Source organism: Rissa tridactyla, chromosome 6, assembly GCF_028500815.1.
Source record: "Rissa tridactyla isolate bRisTri1 chromosome 6, bRisTri1.patW.cur.20221130, whole genome shotgun sequence".
NCBI lineage: Eukaryota > Metazoa > Chordata > Aves > Charadriiformes > Laridae > Rissa > Rissa tridactyla.
In genome coordinates this window covers 28,733,940-28,750,915 of record NC_071471.1, presented here as the reverse complement: position 1 = coordinate 28,750,915, position 16,976 = coordinate 28,733,940, and the positions used below count along the sequence as shown (strand labels likewise).

General features: G+C 48.5%; 1 protein-coding gene across 4 annotated transcripts in view; it reads right to left on the bottom strand.

Annotated features, from left to right (window-relative positions):
- Window positions 1-16,976, bottom strand: part of P3H2 (prolyl 3-hydroxylase 2) — a 74,529-nt gene that overhangs the window by 33,612 nt on the left and 23,941 nt on the right. The window contains exon 1 of one of the 4 annotated variants that reach the window (XM_054205695.1): window positions 12,261-16,246. The exons of the other annotated variants lie outside the window; for them this stretch is intronic. The gene's annotated coding sequence lies outside the window, so the exon portion shown is untranslated. Of the gene's footprint in view, window positions 1-12,260; window positions 16,247-16,976 lie in introns of those variants that run through there. 4 annotated transcript variants of the gene reach the window in all.

Below are 16,976 nucleotides of genomic sequence, written 5' to 3'. Positions count from 1 at the left end.
TCAGGGATTATTCCAGTATTAACTTTAAAAAGGCATCACTTCGGAAACCATCTGTGACTTTGCATCTCATCTCTTGTAAGATACAAAACACACCTGCTCAGCCTGAGTAATCCACAAAACCTGCAGCCTAACCAGTAGCTGTGGCCTCACAAAAAACCCTAAACCTATGTTGTGGTCACAGCAGGCAATGGTATACCACAGACCATGCAGTGAATGGTGGGTGTCCCAGGCCCTGCACCACTAACAACACCTCAGAGCATCCCACGCTGCAGAGCGCGGGAGCTGCACCGCTTTCCAACATTTCTGTTCTAAACATAAATTTACAGCCAGCTATTGATGGATTAAATATGAGGGGGAAGAGCAAGTCACAAGTCTATTGTCTCATTTACTCACTCAGCCTCCTGGCACGTGCACCTAACTATAATACTGCATTTAATTTTGTTTTTGTTTTCAAAAAGGATCACTTTGGACTTACTTCCACAAAGTTCTTCTGTTTGATTTAGTGCACAACAGCTGTTCATTTCAAGAAGCTGTTGGAAAAACATTAATCTGCTGCCAGCCCAGACTATTGCTAAAAAAGCAGAGCATACTTCTAGAATAAAAAAATAAATTAAAAAAAAAAAAAGCTTTAAAAAGTACAAATATCAAGACCTTTTGACAAATGTGTTTTGGTCATTGCTGAGGCTAATTCAAAACATAAATCACCGCAGGTGTAACTTCACTGGAAACATGCGGCTTTCCATCCAAAATAAATCTGGGCCACGGAATAAAACCCTCACAACCTAAATGGTGACTTGGTTGGCAAACAGAGGCATGGGCAGACTTGCATAGCTAGCACCAGGATTGCATTCAGCCCTGCGGGTTACTATTTACAGATGCTTCCTATGACGGCAGCATCCCTCCCCTCTCACTCTTCGGGAACGCGTTCCCGGCGTGGGACACTCCTGAGCCTCTCCCCATGCGGGCAAGTGGGGCTCACCCAGCTGAAGCCACTCGAGCCCAGGCAGCGGGGAACAGGGCACAGGCCTCTCGGTTGCCCTGCAAAGCCCACCAAAGCGTGGCACGGCAGGGCTCAGCGTGGAGCCCGTTTCGAAGCCCAGGGCCATTCCTGCAAGCCCGCGAGGTCTGGCAGAGCTCAGCTCATGCTGCGGGGCTGCGGCACAGGCGTGCGCAGCAGAAACATCCCAGGAATGACGCAAATATTAAAATAAATAAATAAATAAATAAATAAAATGGTTTCCAGTGACAGCAGCAGAAAGCTCTCTGGCTGCCAGACCACAAACAAGCTGGAGACGTTTCCCTCCTTCATCCTACTTGACACGAGACCGGAGCCAAGCTCCTTCTTCAGCAGTTCTCCAAAGGGTTTAGCATGACACCATCCATAAGTCTGACTCCTGGTTGCACATGGACCTGGCCTTGCACTGGCAAGGTGAAAAGGCTCTGATTTATGGGGCATTGGTGGAAGCAAAAGCACTGTCTTGTGATGGGTCAGGAGTGACAACACCGACCTCCAATTTTCCAGCAATCCTGGGCTGGATTTTACACCAGGCCACAGCAGCAGCAGCTTGTGACTCCTCTGGAAAAAACAGAGATGCTTTGAGTGAAGCACCAGGAAGGGCCAGAGCCCCAGATGAGCTTCTCAATAGCCTATGCACCCGGGTTTGCCTGGACAGGGTGGGCTTCTCACTGCAGCTCGAGATTCAAACTCTCCTGCAGGCATGGGCTGAGGGCTGCCCACCGTGACTGGACGCCTCAAACCAGGGCTGCGAGGCAATTCTTGTATCTCACTTTGGTGCCATATCATGCACTTTTGTGTCCAACAGGTCGGCTGGCTTGCAAGCACTTCTGGTCCCAGGCTACACAGGGAATCAGGTCAGACTTACATGCCCATTAAACACACAGAAAAATAAGTTTCATCAGCCCTCCTGTGGAAAGGTTGTTACTTATTTATATGATTACGGTGGTCCAAAGGGACAGCTCAGAGCAGGGCCCTCTGTGCCAGCTGGCCAGTGCAGCCCCAACACGTACAAGAAGGTGGGTAACTCCTTCTCCCATGCCCAAGTCAACTGAAGGCTTTAAGAAGCTCTCAATCTGGAGAACTCAGGAATGAGGTTAAGGGAAGGCCCCAGAGACCAAGTCTGGAAGAGGAGGACAGCGAGGACAAGAGGGATACAATAAAGCTTAGCTTTTGGAAAGCAGATGTCCCCAAATCATGCAAAAAGGCTTTACGATCCCTCAAGCAGGAAATAAGTGATGACATACTGTCATGTTGCTGTGTCAACAGCTGACACATCGCAGCAGGATAATTTCACGGACTCCCACGTTATTTTAAAAGCTTTCTTTGAAATTGCAGAGCTAGGGCAGAGAAGCTTCAAGCCTTGCAGAGCAATGGCTCTGCAGAAGGCCCGCGTCTGTGGGAGACCTCGGTCCCTTGGGAACCAGCCGGCTTAGAGGAGCCGCAGCCAGCCCTGCCATCCACAGATGGCATCTGGGGCTCACCACAGACAGCTGCTGATTCAAGACCAAAGCACCAGTCTCCCTTCCCTTTCACCCTCCAAGCAAAGAGTACTCTGACCCAAAATGTTTCAAAGGGTTCATTGTTGTCTGGCTGGCACACGTGATGCTTGAAGCTAGCCTGGAAGTCCTCAAGATTGTGGACAAAGTTCTGCATATCTCAAACAGGCTACAGCACTTCTGAGAGTCTCCTTTATCCTTAAGAGGGGCTTTTTGTTAGCTTTTAACATTGTGCACCAGAAGCAAAACATCCCTCCCTCCTGCTGCTCTCCCTCTCTTTCTTATCGGAAGCAGCCGCTTGCATTTTCACTGACGCAATCACCGGGCTGTTTTTCCAAGGGTCTGCATATATACTTTCTCTGCTTTTTTTCCCCAGCAGTGGGATGCAGGAGCCAAATCTTTGAGGACTGGCCCACAGGGTCCCACCATACTGGAAACCAGGAGGGATATCTCCAGGAAACCTTGGATTTCATAGCACTGAAAACTGGAACTGCGCTTCTGCTTCCAGCAGCGGGTTCAGCACAAGGCACAAACTCAGACATCAGCAGAAAGAACAAACCCCATGTTCCCGATGAGCCTCATGGAAAGGCTACACCTATTCAGCCAAAGTCTGCAAAATCCATTCGATCTCTAAGGAACAGCTTTGTTTACAATCTAGTTTAATTTTCTGGCCCATGGTGTTAGAGGCAGCCTCTGCGTAGATACATCTCTCATGTGCTTTTGCTTTTCAGGGTGATCCTGCCTTTGGGAGAAGTTTGCTGGAGTTACCAGGTAAGCACACACAGCCCTCTCCCCGGAAAGCAGCGAGTTAGGAAATAGTCCGGAGTCATACATCAGGGTAAGCTTTGTTGCTCATTAACCTACTCATTTACTCACACCAGCAAAGCCTCCCCCCTGCTCCAGGTTAGTGCCTCCATCCCCTGCAGCAAGCAGGTGCACACAAGCATCCCCAGAGCATCCCCAGCAGGCCTGCACCGAACCAGCCACAGCGCTGCCGGCCAAAGCAGGAGGCAGGATCCCGGCCCATGGCTGTGACTCATTCTCCCGGCCCTGCCAAAGAAGTAGTTTTGGAGCGAGGAAGTGACAGGGAGACTTAAATTAGAAAGCTGGTGAAACAAAATGAAAGAAAATACTCCTCAGCTCTCCTTGCTTGGGTCCAGCAGGGCAAAAGGGGAAAGGGTGTGCAAAGCTTGAGAAGTTTTTTGGATGGGGCTTTGAGCAACGTGGTCTAGTGAGAGGTGTCCCTGCCCATGGCAGGGGGGTGGAACTAGGTGATCTTTAAGGTCCCTTCCAACCCTAACCATCTATGATTCTAGGTGTCAGAGCACAGTGTGGTGATTCCCCAACGCAGAGACGGGCCTTGGCCAGGTGACCTTTCCTTCCACAGGAGTGAAACACCTTTTTCAGCATTTCACCATCTGCTCTAGTGGAGCGATGACTGTGACCACACTGCCATTTGGCACACAGCACACGAGCTGATGCACTTTATGGGCATGTCAACATGCTTTATAGGGTCCTGCTAACCACACTGTGCCGGGTGGGTTTCCCTCACTACCCTCTGCCGTAGAAGAATTAAAACATGTCTCGAATATCTCCCCCACCACTACATATAAGGCTGAATGGGTTTGAGCCCACATACAGGCACAGGAAAGCATCACGACAGAACCACTACAGTCAATGACAAATCTCTAGCCCTAAGGGGGGCTCAAAATACAACCATAGGTAAAGTGGCACAAAACCCAGACACCCTAGGTTTGCCTATCCCTTCAAAGCCACTCCCCAAGCCCTCTCTCAATTTGGCAGATTAAATCCAGCTGTTGCTTACATGCTGGCTACATAGCTAGCTGCTGTGCCAGCTGAGCTGGCTGTCCCGTGGCAGCACAGACACACAGAAGCAGACAGGGTGGTGCTCAGCCACCAGCTCTGCTCCTCTCCACCTCATACTACTTCTGCACAGGGACCCTCCTGAGAAATTGATGGCTGCCTCTGAGCATCACCACAGACAGGCAGGGTCATGAGGGTCCCTACACACCTTCTGGCCTCTGTGGCCAAGGGTTAACTCCACAGCTTATTTAGATGGTTATATCACATCTGCGGAGGGGGAGAGGGGAACTTCATAAGTTTCCCAGGGAGAAATCCACATTTCTCTTACTGTACTTTGAGCACCGTAATGAATGACCCTGACGAGACTCAACCATGCATTTAGTGGCAAGAAGGGGTCGGAAGTCCAGCAGCTCAGCATGAAGCACGGCCCACAAATACTAACGGAAGAAATCTGAAACTAGGACAAGTGCCCTGCCCATAAATCACATTGCTGTGAAGAAAGCCAGAGACATGGCAATAATGGTTTAGGCCAGCACTAGACTTGTAAGATAATTTCCTGCTTTGTTTTGGTTTCGGGCAGACCCCATTTTTCTGGTCTCTCAGGTCGAGGTCTGCTTAGGCAGATTAAGCATATAATGTGCTATTAATAAAGGTTAGAAAAAAGTATAAGAGCATCAGCAACTTGGACTTACAACCATGACACTGACCTAAGAAACCGCTGTGCTAGGACCCATCCAGCCACGTCTACCACAGGCTCAGTGAGGACAAAGCTGAGAGCGGTGCCCATGGCTGCAGTCAATACCGAGCGTGATGCCAGCCCGCAGCAGCACAGCTGTGGTACGCACGATGCCGGGACACACGTGCTGGTGAGCCCTAGGAGCTCTTCCACCAGGACTTGGTCACATCAGCTCAACACCAGCGAGGACAGTGTGCAGAGTAAGCTCAGCCCTGGTTAGGGAAGTGCCACATCTCCTCACCTGGCCCAGCTCCCAACATAAACCCAGATGTTACAACTCCAGCATTTGCCAGTATAAATTCTGGTTTAATACACGAAATAAACCACAGCAATTAATTGCGCCTCTAAGCATCGGTAGACAGAGTTTCCAGCGCAGAACCTCTCATGTTAATTCTCCCAGCCAACCTTTAAAGTAAAAAGCTGTTATTGGGACTTCTGGGAAATGGAGACAAGTCACTTGGGTTCAGTCTGCAAGCCAAGGAGAAAGCAGGCTTGGCCGTGGGAATGGGCCTGGACCAGCTCTGAGCTGATGGAGTAAGTAGACCCTTGCTTGTGGCCTTCACAGTCATTACAGCATACATATTCCAGCACAGTTACAACCAAGGCAAACCTCATCCCTGGTACTGTGCTTATGTCCCTAATCCAGGATGCTTCCTACAACAAAATCCATTATATCCTGTCCCCAACACACACACACTTTGCCCAAATACCTTCTTTGCCAAGTTTCAGCCCACATCTGAGATTCGATAGCCAAGTTAATAATCCAGGGAGGTGTCAGTTTAGAACAAGGAGGATGACAAAGTCAGGCTCACTTTTTCCCACAGTCTTCCATGCCTGGTAAATGGGACAAGCATCAGAAACGGGAGGAGGATGCTGTGCCGCGGCCCTTGGGAAATCCCACTGCATGACCGGCCAGGCAGGCTGGATCAGCTCCCAGGCAGGCAGGGCAGATATTGTCAAGGAAAGAAAAGGTCTGATTAGGCCTTTCTACCACTAATAATATCAAAATAGCATATTGCTTTCATTGGCAGTCAAGCAGAAAATGAAATGGTGCAAAAAGGAGAAGCCACAGGTGAAGTGGACTGGAATAATGTGGTGTCTGCAGAAACGACAGCCTTCAAGTGCCCTTTATGCTTGAGTTTTTCTCTTGCACATCAGGAGGTCTGTGAGGTACAAGCTATCAACTCCTACTCACCACCCCATGGGAATCGTCCCACGCTCCTGCCTTTGCATTGCTAGTAAATTGGCAAGTATCTCCTCCAAACTACAGCAAGCCCCTGGGAAACACGAGCCGGATGGTCCTCTCGCCCACTCTGATGCGCTGGAGGAAGGACAGCCTCACTTTCCACCTCTGAGAGCCATTAAAGTGCGCTTTCTCCAGTGAAAAGGGGAGGAAAAATGCTTTTGGCTGGCACTTAATCCCAATAATGAATTGTGACTCAAGACTCTGACCCGTTGGCTCTCCGCTCTTAAACCAAAACCTGTAGAGGACATCTCCTTGCTGCTACACGGAATGACAGCTTAGACTTTGACAGAGTCCAATGCCTTGGCTCTGCCGTGCGGGGTCCGTCACACTCTGACCTGCCCCAGAGCCTGGAGAGAGCCTGGGCCCTCTGGGCAGGGAGGGATTGGTAACACGCCTTTACTCTGATTAACAAACTAAAGCGCTGACCTTCTGTGATTCCCTGCTGCGATGGCAGCAAAAATAAATAAAAGCAGGAATACCAAAGAATTGATTGAAGCAACTTATTGGAACTCCCTAGGGTGTTCCTAAATTAGCTTCTTTTTTTTTTTTTTTTTCCCTGTAGATGCTGTGCAAAACCCAGAGCGCACAATGGGAGGGAAGCAGCATGGATATGAGAGCGCATACCTAGCAGGTACCCTGCAGCGTGGCATAAAAGCACCGTAAATCTGCAGGATGATGTTCCCAGGCCGCAGCTTTCTGAAAGCATTATAGCTCTTATCATCTAAACACACAAGCACCCTCATACACAGCAGCAGGCATGTTGGGACAGCGTGTGTACAAACCGAGTACCAAGTTTATACAGACGTACACGCACTTACGTATCTTATGCATGCGTATATGCCCTTATACATGCATATATCATAAAAAGGGGCAAACTGTATGCCTAGAGTCAAAGCTAGGTGGAAAGGATAATTTTAGAGGTGGTGTGATGCACCTCAGCTCCAGAATTCAAAAATCTGGAGAGAGTCCAAAGGTGCTTTTCCTTTTTCCTCTCTGCCTCTTCCCCCATCACCCTTACCCCTGGGAAAGACTGAATATAAATTGCCTGCTAATTCACAAGAATAACGGAACAAACTGGGCTGCAGCAATACTTAGCACACTCCTGAGCTCCGCGCCAACCCAAGCCAGCAGCAGCAGGGCTCAAGAAAGTGACTGGAAACCCGCAGGTTGTGATGCTCAGCCCTCAGCCTGCTCAGAGCCTGGGCTGAACCCGCAGCCCCGCGATCGCCAAAGGGGCCAGGATGGTGGGAGAAGGCTCCGTGCGTGACCAATGCAAATCTCCCAGCCTTTGCAGGAAGGGGGCTACAGAGGGTTAAAGGCAGGGACACTGGTGGCTTTGGGTGAGCAGGAGGATGGAGCTGTCAAACCCCTGAGCCCTCCCCTTCTCTGGGATGCTAAGACCGATAGCTTTTGCTGCTTTCAGCAGTCTGTGCGGAGAACAGATGCCTTTTCCATATACAAAACAAATTATTTCCTTGCTCTCAAGGAGGAGACACTTCCCTCCCACGCATCCATCTTGTTAATGTACTTTTACAGTTCCTCAAGGGGAGGGAAAGACCAGGGACACCCATCCCACCTGGGCTGCTCTGCACTTTGCTTCCTCTGAGCGAGCAGCCCCTTTGCTGCTGGAGGGCAGCCTGGCAGGAGGGTCCCCTGGGAGGGGAAGGGCGGCAATGGGGGCCAGGATTCGGGTCAAGCTGGCTGCTGGCAGCACTTCAGCTGGCTGTGCCAGAGAGAAAATAAAATAAAATAAATTAAAAAAAAATAAATAGGGAGCTGGGGAATAAATGTCATTAAGTATCTGACAGCTGGAAAATGTGAGCAGCCATTGTTTGCAGCCCCCCCTACAGCTCCTCCTGCCAAACAAGTCTGCTGAAAGCAGCAGTAATAAAGCGTGAAAGTCAAGACTGGAAATAGTGACTCCCCTCTCTGCCCTGCCGCTCCCACCGAGGGAACAGGATGGCTCTGAGCTCACCCCGGCTCATGGGCCCATGGCTTCCCCATGCCCCCTGTCCCCTGCCCTTGTCCCCTCTTGCTGCTTTGCGGCAGCAGTTCCCAGATTCGCGCCCAGAGGCCTGGGTGGGCCGAGGATCTTTCTCATCTTTCACCAGAGCAGCTGTGCCCTGTCTCCGCACGCAGCACTCGTGTTGCTGCTGTCACTGCAGGGGTGGGCAAACTGCTCTGAGCGTGGCTTCTGTCCCCACTGAGCCGCCGCGGGGAGGGAGGGAGCAAGCCAGCTACACTCCACATCACCAAGAACTCGGAAACATTGCTCCTGCCCCTTCTCCCAGCTTGGGAGATGCTAGAGATCCTGGGAGCTGCTGGCTCCTACCTGAAACAAAACCGGTCCTCTGCAGACTGGGAAATGAGCCTTACACTGCGGCTTCACTGTGCATGAATGTTTTAATGTTGGCTGCATGAAAAGAGGAAGAAATCTAGAGCTTGAGACACATGCATCAGTTTCCACCAGCGGTCAACAACTCTAGGAATATCAACAGCTTATTTATCCCTTAACCTCCAGGCTATCTTCCCTTCTAGTAGCTGAACCTGAGCCCAACAGAACGTTCCCCATGTGCAGGGGGAGCATGCTGGAGAACACCGCAGGGAGGAACACAGATCTGGGGAGGAGATTTTATGGTAATTTTGGGCTTTTTTTTCTTTTAAAGCCTCCAGAGGATTTTCATCAAAAAGTCTTCACAGTAATTCTGAAAACACAAACCTCAGGCACTGAAACTTCATCCACTTCACGTCCCAAAATGATGGGCAAGTAAACCAAAGATTCAGTTCCAGGAGGTACTTTCAAGCAACTCCAGCTGGTCTGACATTTCCAGAGGTGAGGCATGAACAGATGTTGTGGAACTCCTTTTCCTAGGCCCACAGAGCTGAATTCGTGTTTGTATCTGATCACAGGCAGGTACCGTGCTCCATCAGTGAAAAGTACCTTGATGGAATTGCCGCTGGTCCAGTTCAATCTACTCCACACTTCAACAAGTGCCTTCATAGCAGTGTGAGAATTAAAATTGACCCATGTTCATACCTAGATGTTCCCTTTCTCATCTTGAGGTCTCATCTCCTGCATCCCACATCAATAATAAACTCACAACCCACCCACAACTTTTTCAACATCTCCTACATGAAGGCAAGCAGCAGTCAGGAAGCAGCACTTCTAAGAGATTTCCTCCTCTTGGTGGAAGCAAGCGGATTTGACAATTTTGTAATAACCAGCGGTTAAGAACAGACCCTAACCTTATTGCCTGCGAAGGTATAACCACGGCTCCTTCCCTCTCACACCCCTGAAAACTCCTGCGGAAATGTAGAGGAGGACCTTGCATGGTGTGAGACTTCTGCATTACCAAAAGATGTATTTTCCCCAGTACATCCTGAAGGAGACAGCAGGTAAAGGGATGTTCAGCTTCGGCTGAACCCACTGGTAGGATAGAGAAAGCACCCTCATATTTCAAACAGTACCCTTAAAATATCCACCTTCCAGGTTTCAAGCCAAACAGCTGTGTGAGTGATGATGTGATGGCCAGACAGATACCCACTCCTGGTTGGTCACAGGGGAGGAATTATTTTTGGCCACAGCAGATATTCTTTCCTGCAAATTTGGTAACTACTGGGTTCTTGGAAAAGACCAAGGTGGGACTACACCTCTTCCTTGTGCTCCGATGCAGGTGCAGACCCATTCTTGCATGCACCACGGAACACAACTCTACTATAACCCTCTAATTTAAAGGTTCAGATGTTGTTTAACTGTAATTGCAAAAAATGGGGTGAGAAAATAATTGAGAGAAAACCTAGACTTCTGTCCTGGTCTTTTTCACCTCATTGTGTCTCTGTGACCTGCCAGTGTCCTTTAGGAGTTTGGTGACCATGTTTCATAAGCAATTGGTGTCCTGAAGTGATAACACACACACACTGAGGTATCTCATTACCTTATTCAGGTGGGTCAACCCTGCAAAACAGTGTGTGACACCAATACGTCTTGACCTTAAGAGCTCTTTGCTCAGCACCTCATCAGATGATACAACTCCAACAGATCTACAGCAATAGCACGACATGTCCACACACACACATGTACATGCAATATCAATAACTGAGATTCCAGAGATATTCTTTTTCTCACCGCTTCTCCTGCCGAGTCCCACACGCTTCCGCAACAAGCAGGAGGATTTTGATCAAGGCAATTCACATGGGTATAAGCCACATTTTCCCTGGCATCTTCCTCACTGAACACTCACTAACTCCAAAATGAGCATCAGAGCACCTCACAGCAGCTTGTTTCAAAGCCTTTGTGCCTCCTCCCAGGCCAGCTGCCTTCCTCTCCCTTGCCTTTGTCCAACTGGGAAATACACATTTAATTACATTCATTTATGTTCAAACAGGCCTACTGAAAAATAAGTGGATTAAAAGCTGGTCTGGAAAAATAATTAAACCCTATTGCAGCACAGCGCAGGCTGCGTACTTGGACTGCGATGTAATGCAGGCAATGGGAATTCTTCCCTGCTAGAGGCATTGGGAATTTAAAGTTGCAGCACAGCCATCCCCGCTACCTGCGATGCATTTAGCAGATGTCTGAGACCCGCAACCTCATCCATCTACCTTTGATGTTATGTTCCAGCCCTTCCTTCCAAGACTAAACAGCCATGTAACTGCTGGAGAGGCTCAGTGCATTTCTGCAGATGGATCTCAACTGCTCTCTGAACTCGCAAGGGTAGGAGCTGCACATAGTCGTCTCCATGCAGCAGAAGAGTACACCCACTCATTCACACCCTTCACTGTCATCCAAGACCCACATATGGATATTCTGCTTGAACGTGGCCTTTCCATGGCAGCAGACGCTTAATGCTATAAACGAGCTGGCTGGGAGCTGGCTACTGAGTTTGAACATCAACACCTTCCTGTTCGCACTTCCCACCGGTGAACGTAGCCAGTTCACTGCTGCTCAGCCTCCAGCTTCCCAGGAGAGGACCCCGCCATGGGCGGCGAAGAGATCAAGATTATGCAAGCCTTTCCTACCTCTAGACCTCAAAGTCCAGCCACGCAAAGTAAAATGCTACTGAATATCCCCAAAACCAAAACAAAATGCAAAAGAAGCAATCAAACAAAAAAATCCTATGAAATTAAAGCCAAAGAGGCAGAATTGTGAAGCACCAGGCACGACCACCCCATGGGTGCAGACACAGCTGACTGTATGTAACACACACTGACCACAGACCTGGAAGCAGTGGGACTGCGCAGCCCAGACACCAGGGCAACACAGCCGGGACAAAATAAGCCTATTTCCAGGATGCTGTGCTGAAACAAGTTCTGTCTGGAGTGTTTCTCAGCTGAGGGCCCAGCAGCATGCAAACACAACCGTACGTTTCCAGACCCAGGCAGGTCTGACTTGCTAGCCCAGGGGCTGGCTACCAGAGGACACCCACCTTCCTCCTGCTCAAAGCAACCAGGGGGGATTGCAAGAAACAAACCTCCAGGACTTGCTAAACCAAACACCTTCCCATCCAACCTATGCCACACCAAGCTGTCAGCTCTTGGAGTTGGCTCTGTGTGGGAAAGAAAAGAAAGGACAGGAGTAAGACAAATTTGTAACAGCTTTTGCAGCCCAGTGAAAAAGTTCAGCAGCAGTTGGCAGACCATTAAGACCTTCACAAAACCACTTTGCCCCAGGCTTCCTCTGAGCTTTCCCCCTCCCAGCTTTGCTTGTTTCCCTTCTCTAGCGCAGCCAGAATGCAGAGCTGGCATGTTCTTTTGTTTAATTAAGCAACAGCAATTAGGCAACACATTTTTAAGAGTTTCTCTCGTTTCTCTCGCAGCCAAGTTTGCTGTTCCTTGGGAAAAGGCTGGCTTCAGCATTAAACCAGCAGCTGCGTTCAAAGTGCCAAATCACTGGGTCAGAAAAAGGGAGCTTGATATGTAAACAGCCTTGTCACTAATTACCCGGTGCCTTCGAGTTAATTGCTGTGGCTTCGCTCCATTAGAGCCATGACTTCCTCAGGGGCAGGGCAAGCAGGCAGGCAGGGATGCTGCGAGAAGCAGGAGTTTGTCTGATGGTTAAACCAGAGCCTGGTTAGCAGGAACAGCTTCACTGAACGTTTCGTGTCGTACAAACCCGGCCACCAAAAGCCGGTTACATGGAGCGGTCCCTGTCGGCACGGGCTCGGAGGATTTATCCATCTGTCCCACAGGCTCTGGGCTGATGTTTATTACAGCAGGTTGCACAGGATAGAGCTTTCTTTCCCGAGTCCTTTGGAGCTGAATTCAGAGATTGCTGCCCCCTCCTCAGAAACTCCTTGGGAGGGACGGAGCGGATCACGGGGAAGGGGAGGACTCCATCGCACTAGCAGGGAATCGCACCCAGCTTTCCTCCTCGCTCCAGCACTAACCAGGGACTTCATGTGATCCACGTGGTGCTGAAAACATGTTCCAAAATCCCTGAGAAAAATACTGAGCGACTCTCCCACAGACAGCGTTCAGCAGCTGCAAAGGAAGCAATGCCTGGAGGACGGCGTCCCAGGCTCCGGCTGGGACCCACCGGGAAGCAGCACGGGTCCCCAGGCAGCACCACCGCCCTCTGCCTCCTCTCCGAGCCTTGACTTTCACTGGGATGTAAGAGCAAGGCCATCTAATCTATATGGTCAGGGACTCTGCATGCAAAATTCAAACAGATTTCCTGTTGGTTTTTTGGTTTTTGTTGGTTTTTTTTTTTTTTTTTTTTTTTAAAGTAATGGCTGTTCCTCCTCTGCTTCAGTCAGGGCGAAGGTTGCCAAGGACACCCAGTAAATCTATCATACGCATATGCTCCACTTCTCTCTCAGCTGAATATTTACAAATTTCCAAAGTGCTGAACCTCTTCAAGCTGTTCAGCTTCTGCTTTCATCTGTAATATCTGTAGTGCTTCTGAGATTTTCCTGCAGCTATCCTAAATTAGCGAAGATCGGAAACTAGGCTTCATCCATAACCCTAAAGGTCAATCGCATCATTTTGCTTCAACATGACAAACAGACAAGAGCAAAACAAACATATGGAATTTCCCAAAGGAAGACGAATGAAGAGCCCTGCCTCAAAGGAAAACAAAAGCCCTAAACTAAGAAGGATAACTTAAAATAATTATTCCTATCTCTCTAGATAGTGGCAACACATGCAATGCCCGGGTGCTAGCAAGATACCCCAAGCTATGGGGTTTTCCTTGTATTTCCAAGGGGTGGTAAAACATTCCTTGCTATTTTGGGAGAATGTCACCATAAAAAATTTGCATTCAAAATTAAATGCAGTTTTGCACATCTGAGGGGAGTTTGACAGCCCCAGGACAACCCCAAGAAGCTTCTCACCCGCTCCAGCCCACAACACCCGTGTTATGCTGAGAGAACAGCTGCTGGGGAGGAATCCTACCCTGGGGAATGGGTTTTTTTTATAGCCTGAAATTACTACAAACACCAAAGAGCAAGTTCCAGATTAAAAGTCACTTCACTGGATAGCCACCATTGTGGGCAACAGCATGCACTGCATGTCTTGTGCTCCAGAGGTTGCCCCATCTGGTACAGCTCCTTAGGTTCAGTTCCCATGGAGCCAATGGGCACTGGGAGCATGGATGACCCACTTTAGCTCTGAGATGATGGCGTGCAGACTCCCAGCTACCCCACCATGCACATTTCAAGGATCCAGTACCAGCGAGGTGAAGGCAGAGCTACATCTCTGTCTATAAGACCAGCTACTTCTGCCCTTGCCACTTGTGAAGCCCAACAGGCTGTCACGCTCCAAGGGAGATGTCAAAAGATCAAGTGAAGAGAAAAATACGGTCACCAAGAGTTCTACACATGAGTTATGGGTCTGGAGGATAAAGCATATCAAAATGAGTAATAGTGGTCTGAGGGGACTGCACACAGCTGGAAAGTTGAGCTTTCTTGCTCCTGCCAAGGCAGAAAAGAAATCCAGAATCCCTTGGTAGCTTCCAAAAGAGTCTCTTTTTCCAACCACCCCCATTTCCATCTACATGTGACCAGCGGGGAGAAGTGGCTGTGTGTCACCTCTCATGGCCCATAACCAGCACCCACTTCATTGCTCCGGACTCTGTGCAGAAACTGAGACCGCAATCCCCACAAGGATTGCTCAGCCTCTTGGTGCAAGATATGAAATCACACTCCAGGTGAAAGCAGAATATGGATTTAAATTACATGCTTGCAAGCTGTGTTTTCTCAGCAGTCAAAATAATCAAATATAGAGAAGCACCATGAAAACTTCTTCAGGGACCTCCCTTTCCAGCCAGCCTTTAACTCTCAAAGTAACATCCCTCATTTCTAATTCATGTACTGCTTCATTGCCTTTAATAGCACTTTTCCCCCAATCTATGGTCTCTCTTCTGCTTAAAGCACTAATTTCCATTACCTCAAGAGGTATCAAATTCCAATCCTTTGCTGCAGCTTCAGGTTTTCACACTCTGGTTACAGACACCTCATTAGCCTCCCCACATCTGGTCCAGGCTACAAGGTGTTTGTTCTGCGACACGCCAGAATCAGTCAACGCGACTGTCTGATTACACACAGGCTCCAAAATGTCTCATGTATAAAGAAAAAAAAAAGAAGAAATTAAGCAGATGGCCTGTGGAGCACTGAGATTTGCAATTTTCTTCCTGGAAAACTTATGGTAACCCCAGTTCCAAAAATAATACTAGGAATTTCCCTCCATGTGGGAAGGAAGCATTTTCTAAAAACCTTTGATCTCTGTTTTCCAGAGGAGGGAACCGACACATTAATTAAAACATATTGCTGAATGGGGTTGCTATCTCACACCATAGGGCAAAACCAAAGCCAGTATTTAAACGTTGGTGGCCAGCTCCTGATAGAAACCTACTGTGGGTTTTTAATTCCCCCAGGATCTTTTTCCAATTAAGAAAGCAGGAACATATCAGTCCAACTCTTCCATAATCCCAACTATCATCTGTCCCCTAAATCACTGCCTGTCTCCTACTAAAATTTCTTTCCAACAGTTCTCACCCTGAATTTTATGCACGTTTGTGTCTGCCCTTTTTTAATGTGTACATATTATGAGACTTTCCAAATATAATGAATTTATCTACGGCTACGAGCCTCGTTGTACAAGCGAAGCACTGAGACACCGTGGAGTGCAGGCATAAACTTAGTGAGAACTTTGGTGGTTTACATCCAAGGGATAAATCCTGGTAGTCGACACTCCAGCATGACCCCAGAGTGTCCCAAAACTCCCCGGGCTTAGTCACACCCACGAGTGCCCTCTTCCCACCTAGGTTTCATTCCAAGCCAGAATTTACAGGAAAAACACTTTGCAGGACCTCCTGCACACACATTCCTCTGCTTGACTGGTCACCACTCTCAGAGGACATCTATGAAGGACACCCATTCCTGTCCATCTCCTCCCCAAATCTTTACCTAATCAGTGTGAAGGGCCTTTCTCCTCTAATCCCGCCTCATGAGGAGGCTTCCTCATTTTGGAAACAGCATCTTCAAGTAATCACTGGCCCCTTCTCCCCATACTCCAGCATCAGCAGAGCCAAGTCTCCCGACACAGGAGCACGTTGCAGAGCTCACGTCCTCTTACGGAATTGCCTGTCTGTAGAGGCCACAAGCTGACAGCACTTGTTTGGATTTCTTTCTTGGATCAAACCTTGCTTGAAACACTGCATTTTCTCCACTTCTTCCACTTTCCTTCTGTAACATGAAGCAATACTTTTTCCCCTATAAAAACTGAAATTGGGAGCATACAACCTTAATTTCAAGGTATGTATAATTGTTGGCTCACGCAGTCTCAGCATCACCCTGCCAAGCAGTACTTGCTGCTTGGAAGGCTGACAAAATGTGCTCAGCCATAAACAAATGAACTTTAACTCCACTACAGAAAAAGATGGGAAAGGACAGGAAAAGGGGAAAAAAGGGAGAAGGACGATGACCCTGCTGTGGAGTGACAGCACACTTATGGACTGGTCTGCTTATGGTTTATGGTAGTTTTATGGTAAGTATATAGCAGTTTATGGTAAGTATGAAGCCAGGATGAGGGGAAGACAGGTTATCAGCTCTCTTTGGAGTCAGAGATACCAGAGTGAGGGGAGGAAAGGTGGAAAACACATCTCCAATTTTCTAAAGAGAGCTCATCAAAGAGCTTCAGCCCGAAGGAGCTCACATTCTGTGTGGCTTTATCGATAGACATGATTGCAATAGAGACACATGGGTTGAGCTGCTTAGTGATGCTTATATCTGAGAAGGGATTTAGGAAAGCTGAAAGTCAGCTACCCAATTTGGATAGTTGGAATTTGGCATAGCAATCTGACCTATATTAAGTTTCCATCTACTTGAGTACTACTTGGAGGAAATTCTTAACCACTGTTCTTGTGTCCTGTGCTTCCAGTTTGTAAAACAAGTTAATTTACAAAGAATCTGAGTTACCTCAGAGGAGGAGAATGATGAGAGACTTTCTCCGTCTGGATCTGATAATTCGTTACCCAGTGGAGGGGAATTCACTTGTAAAGGTGACCACAGGACACTCAGTAAAACACTAAGGAACTCATTGTCTTCAACACTGGTTGCAGCTTCGTGGTGCTGCGCAGCCGGCTCAGCCCCAGTGCTATGACCTTATCCCGTTAACCAGCTCCCTGCAGGAGGCTCCCCAAAGTGGCATCTGCTTCCA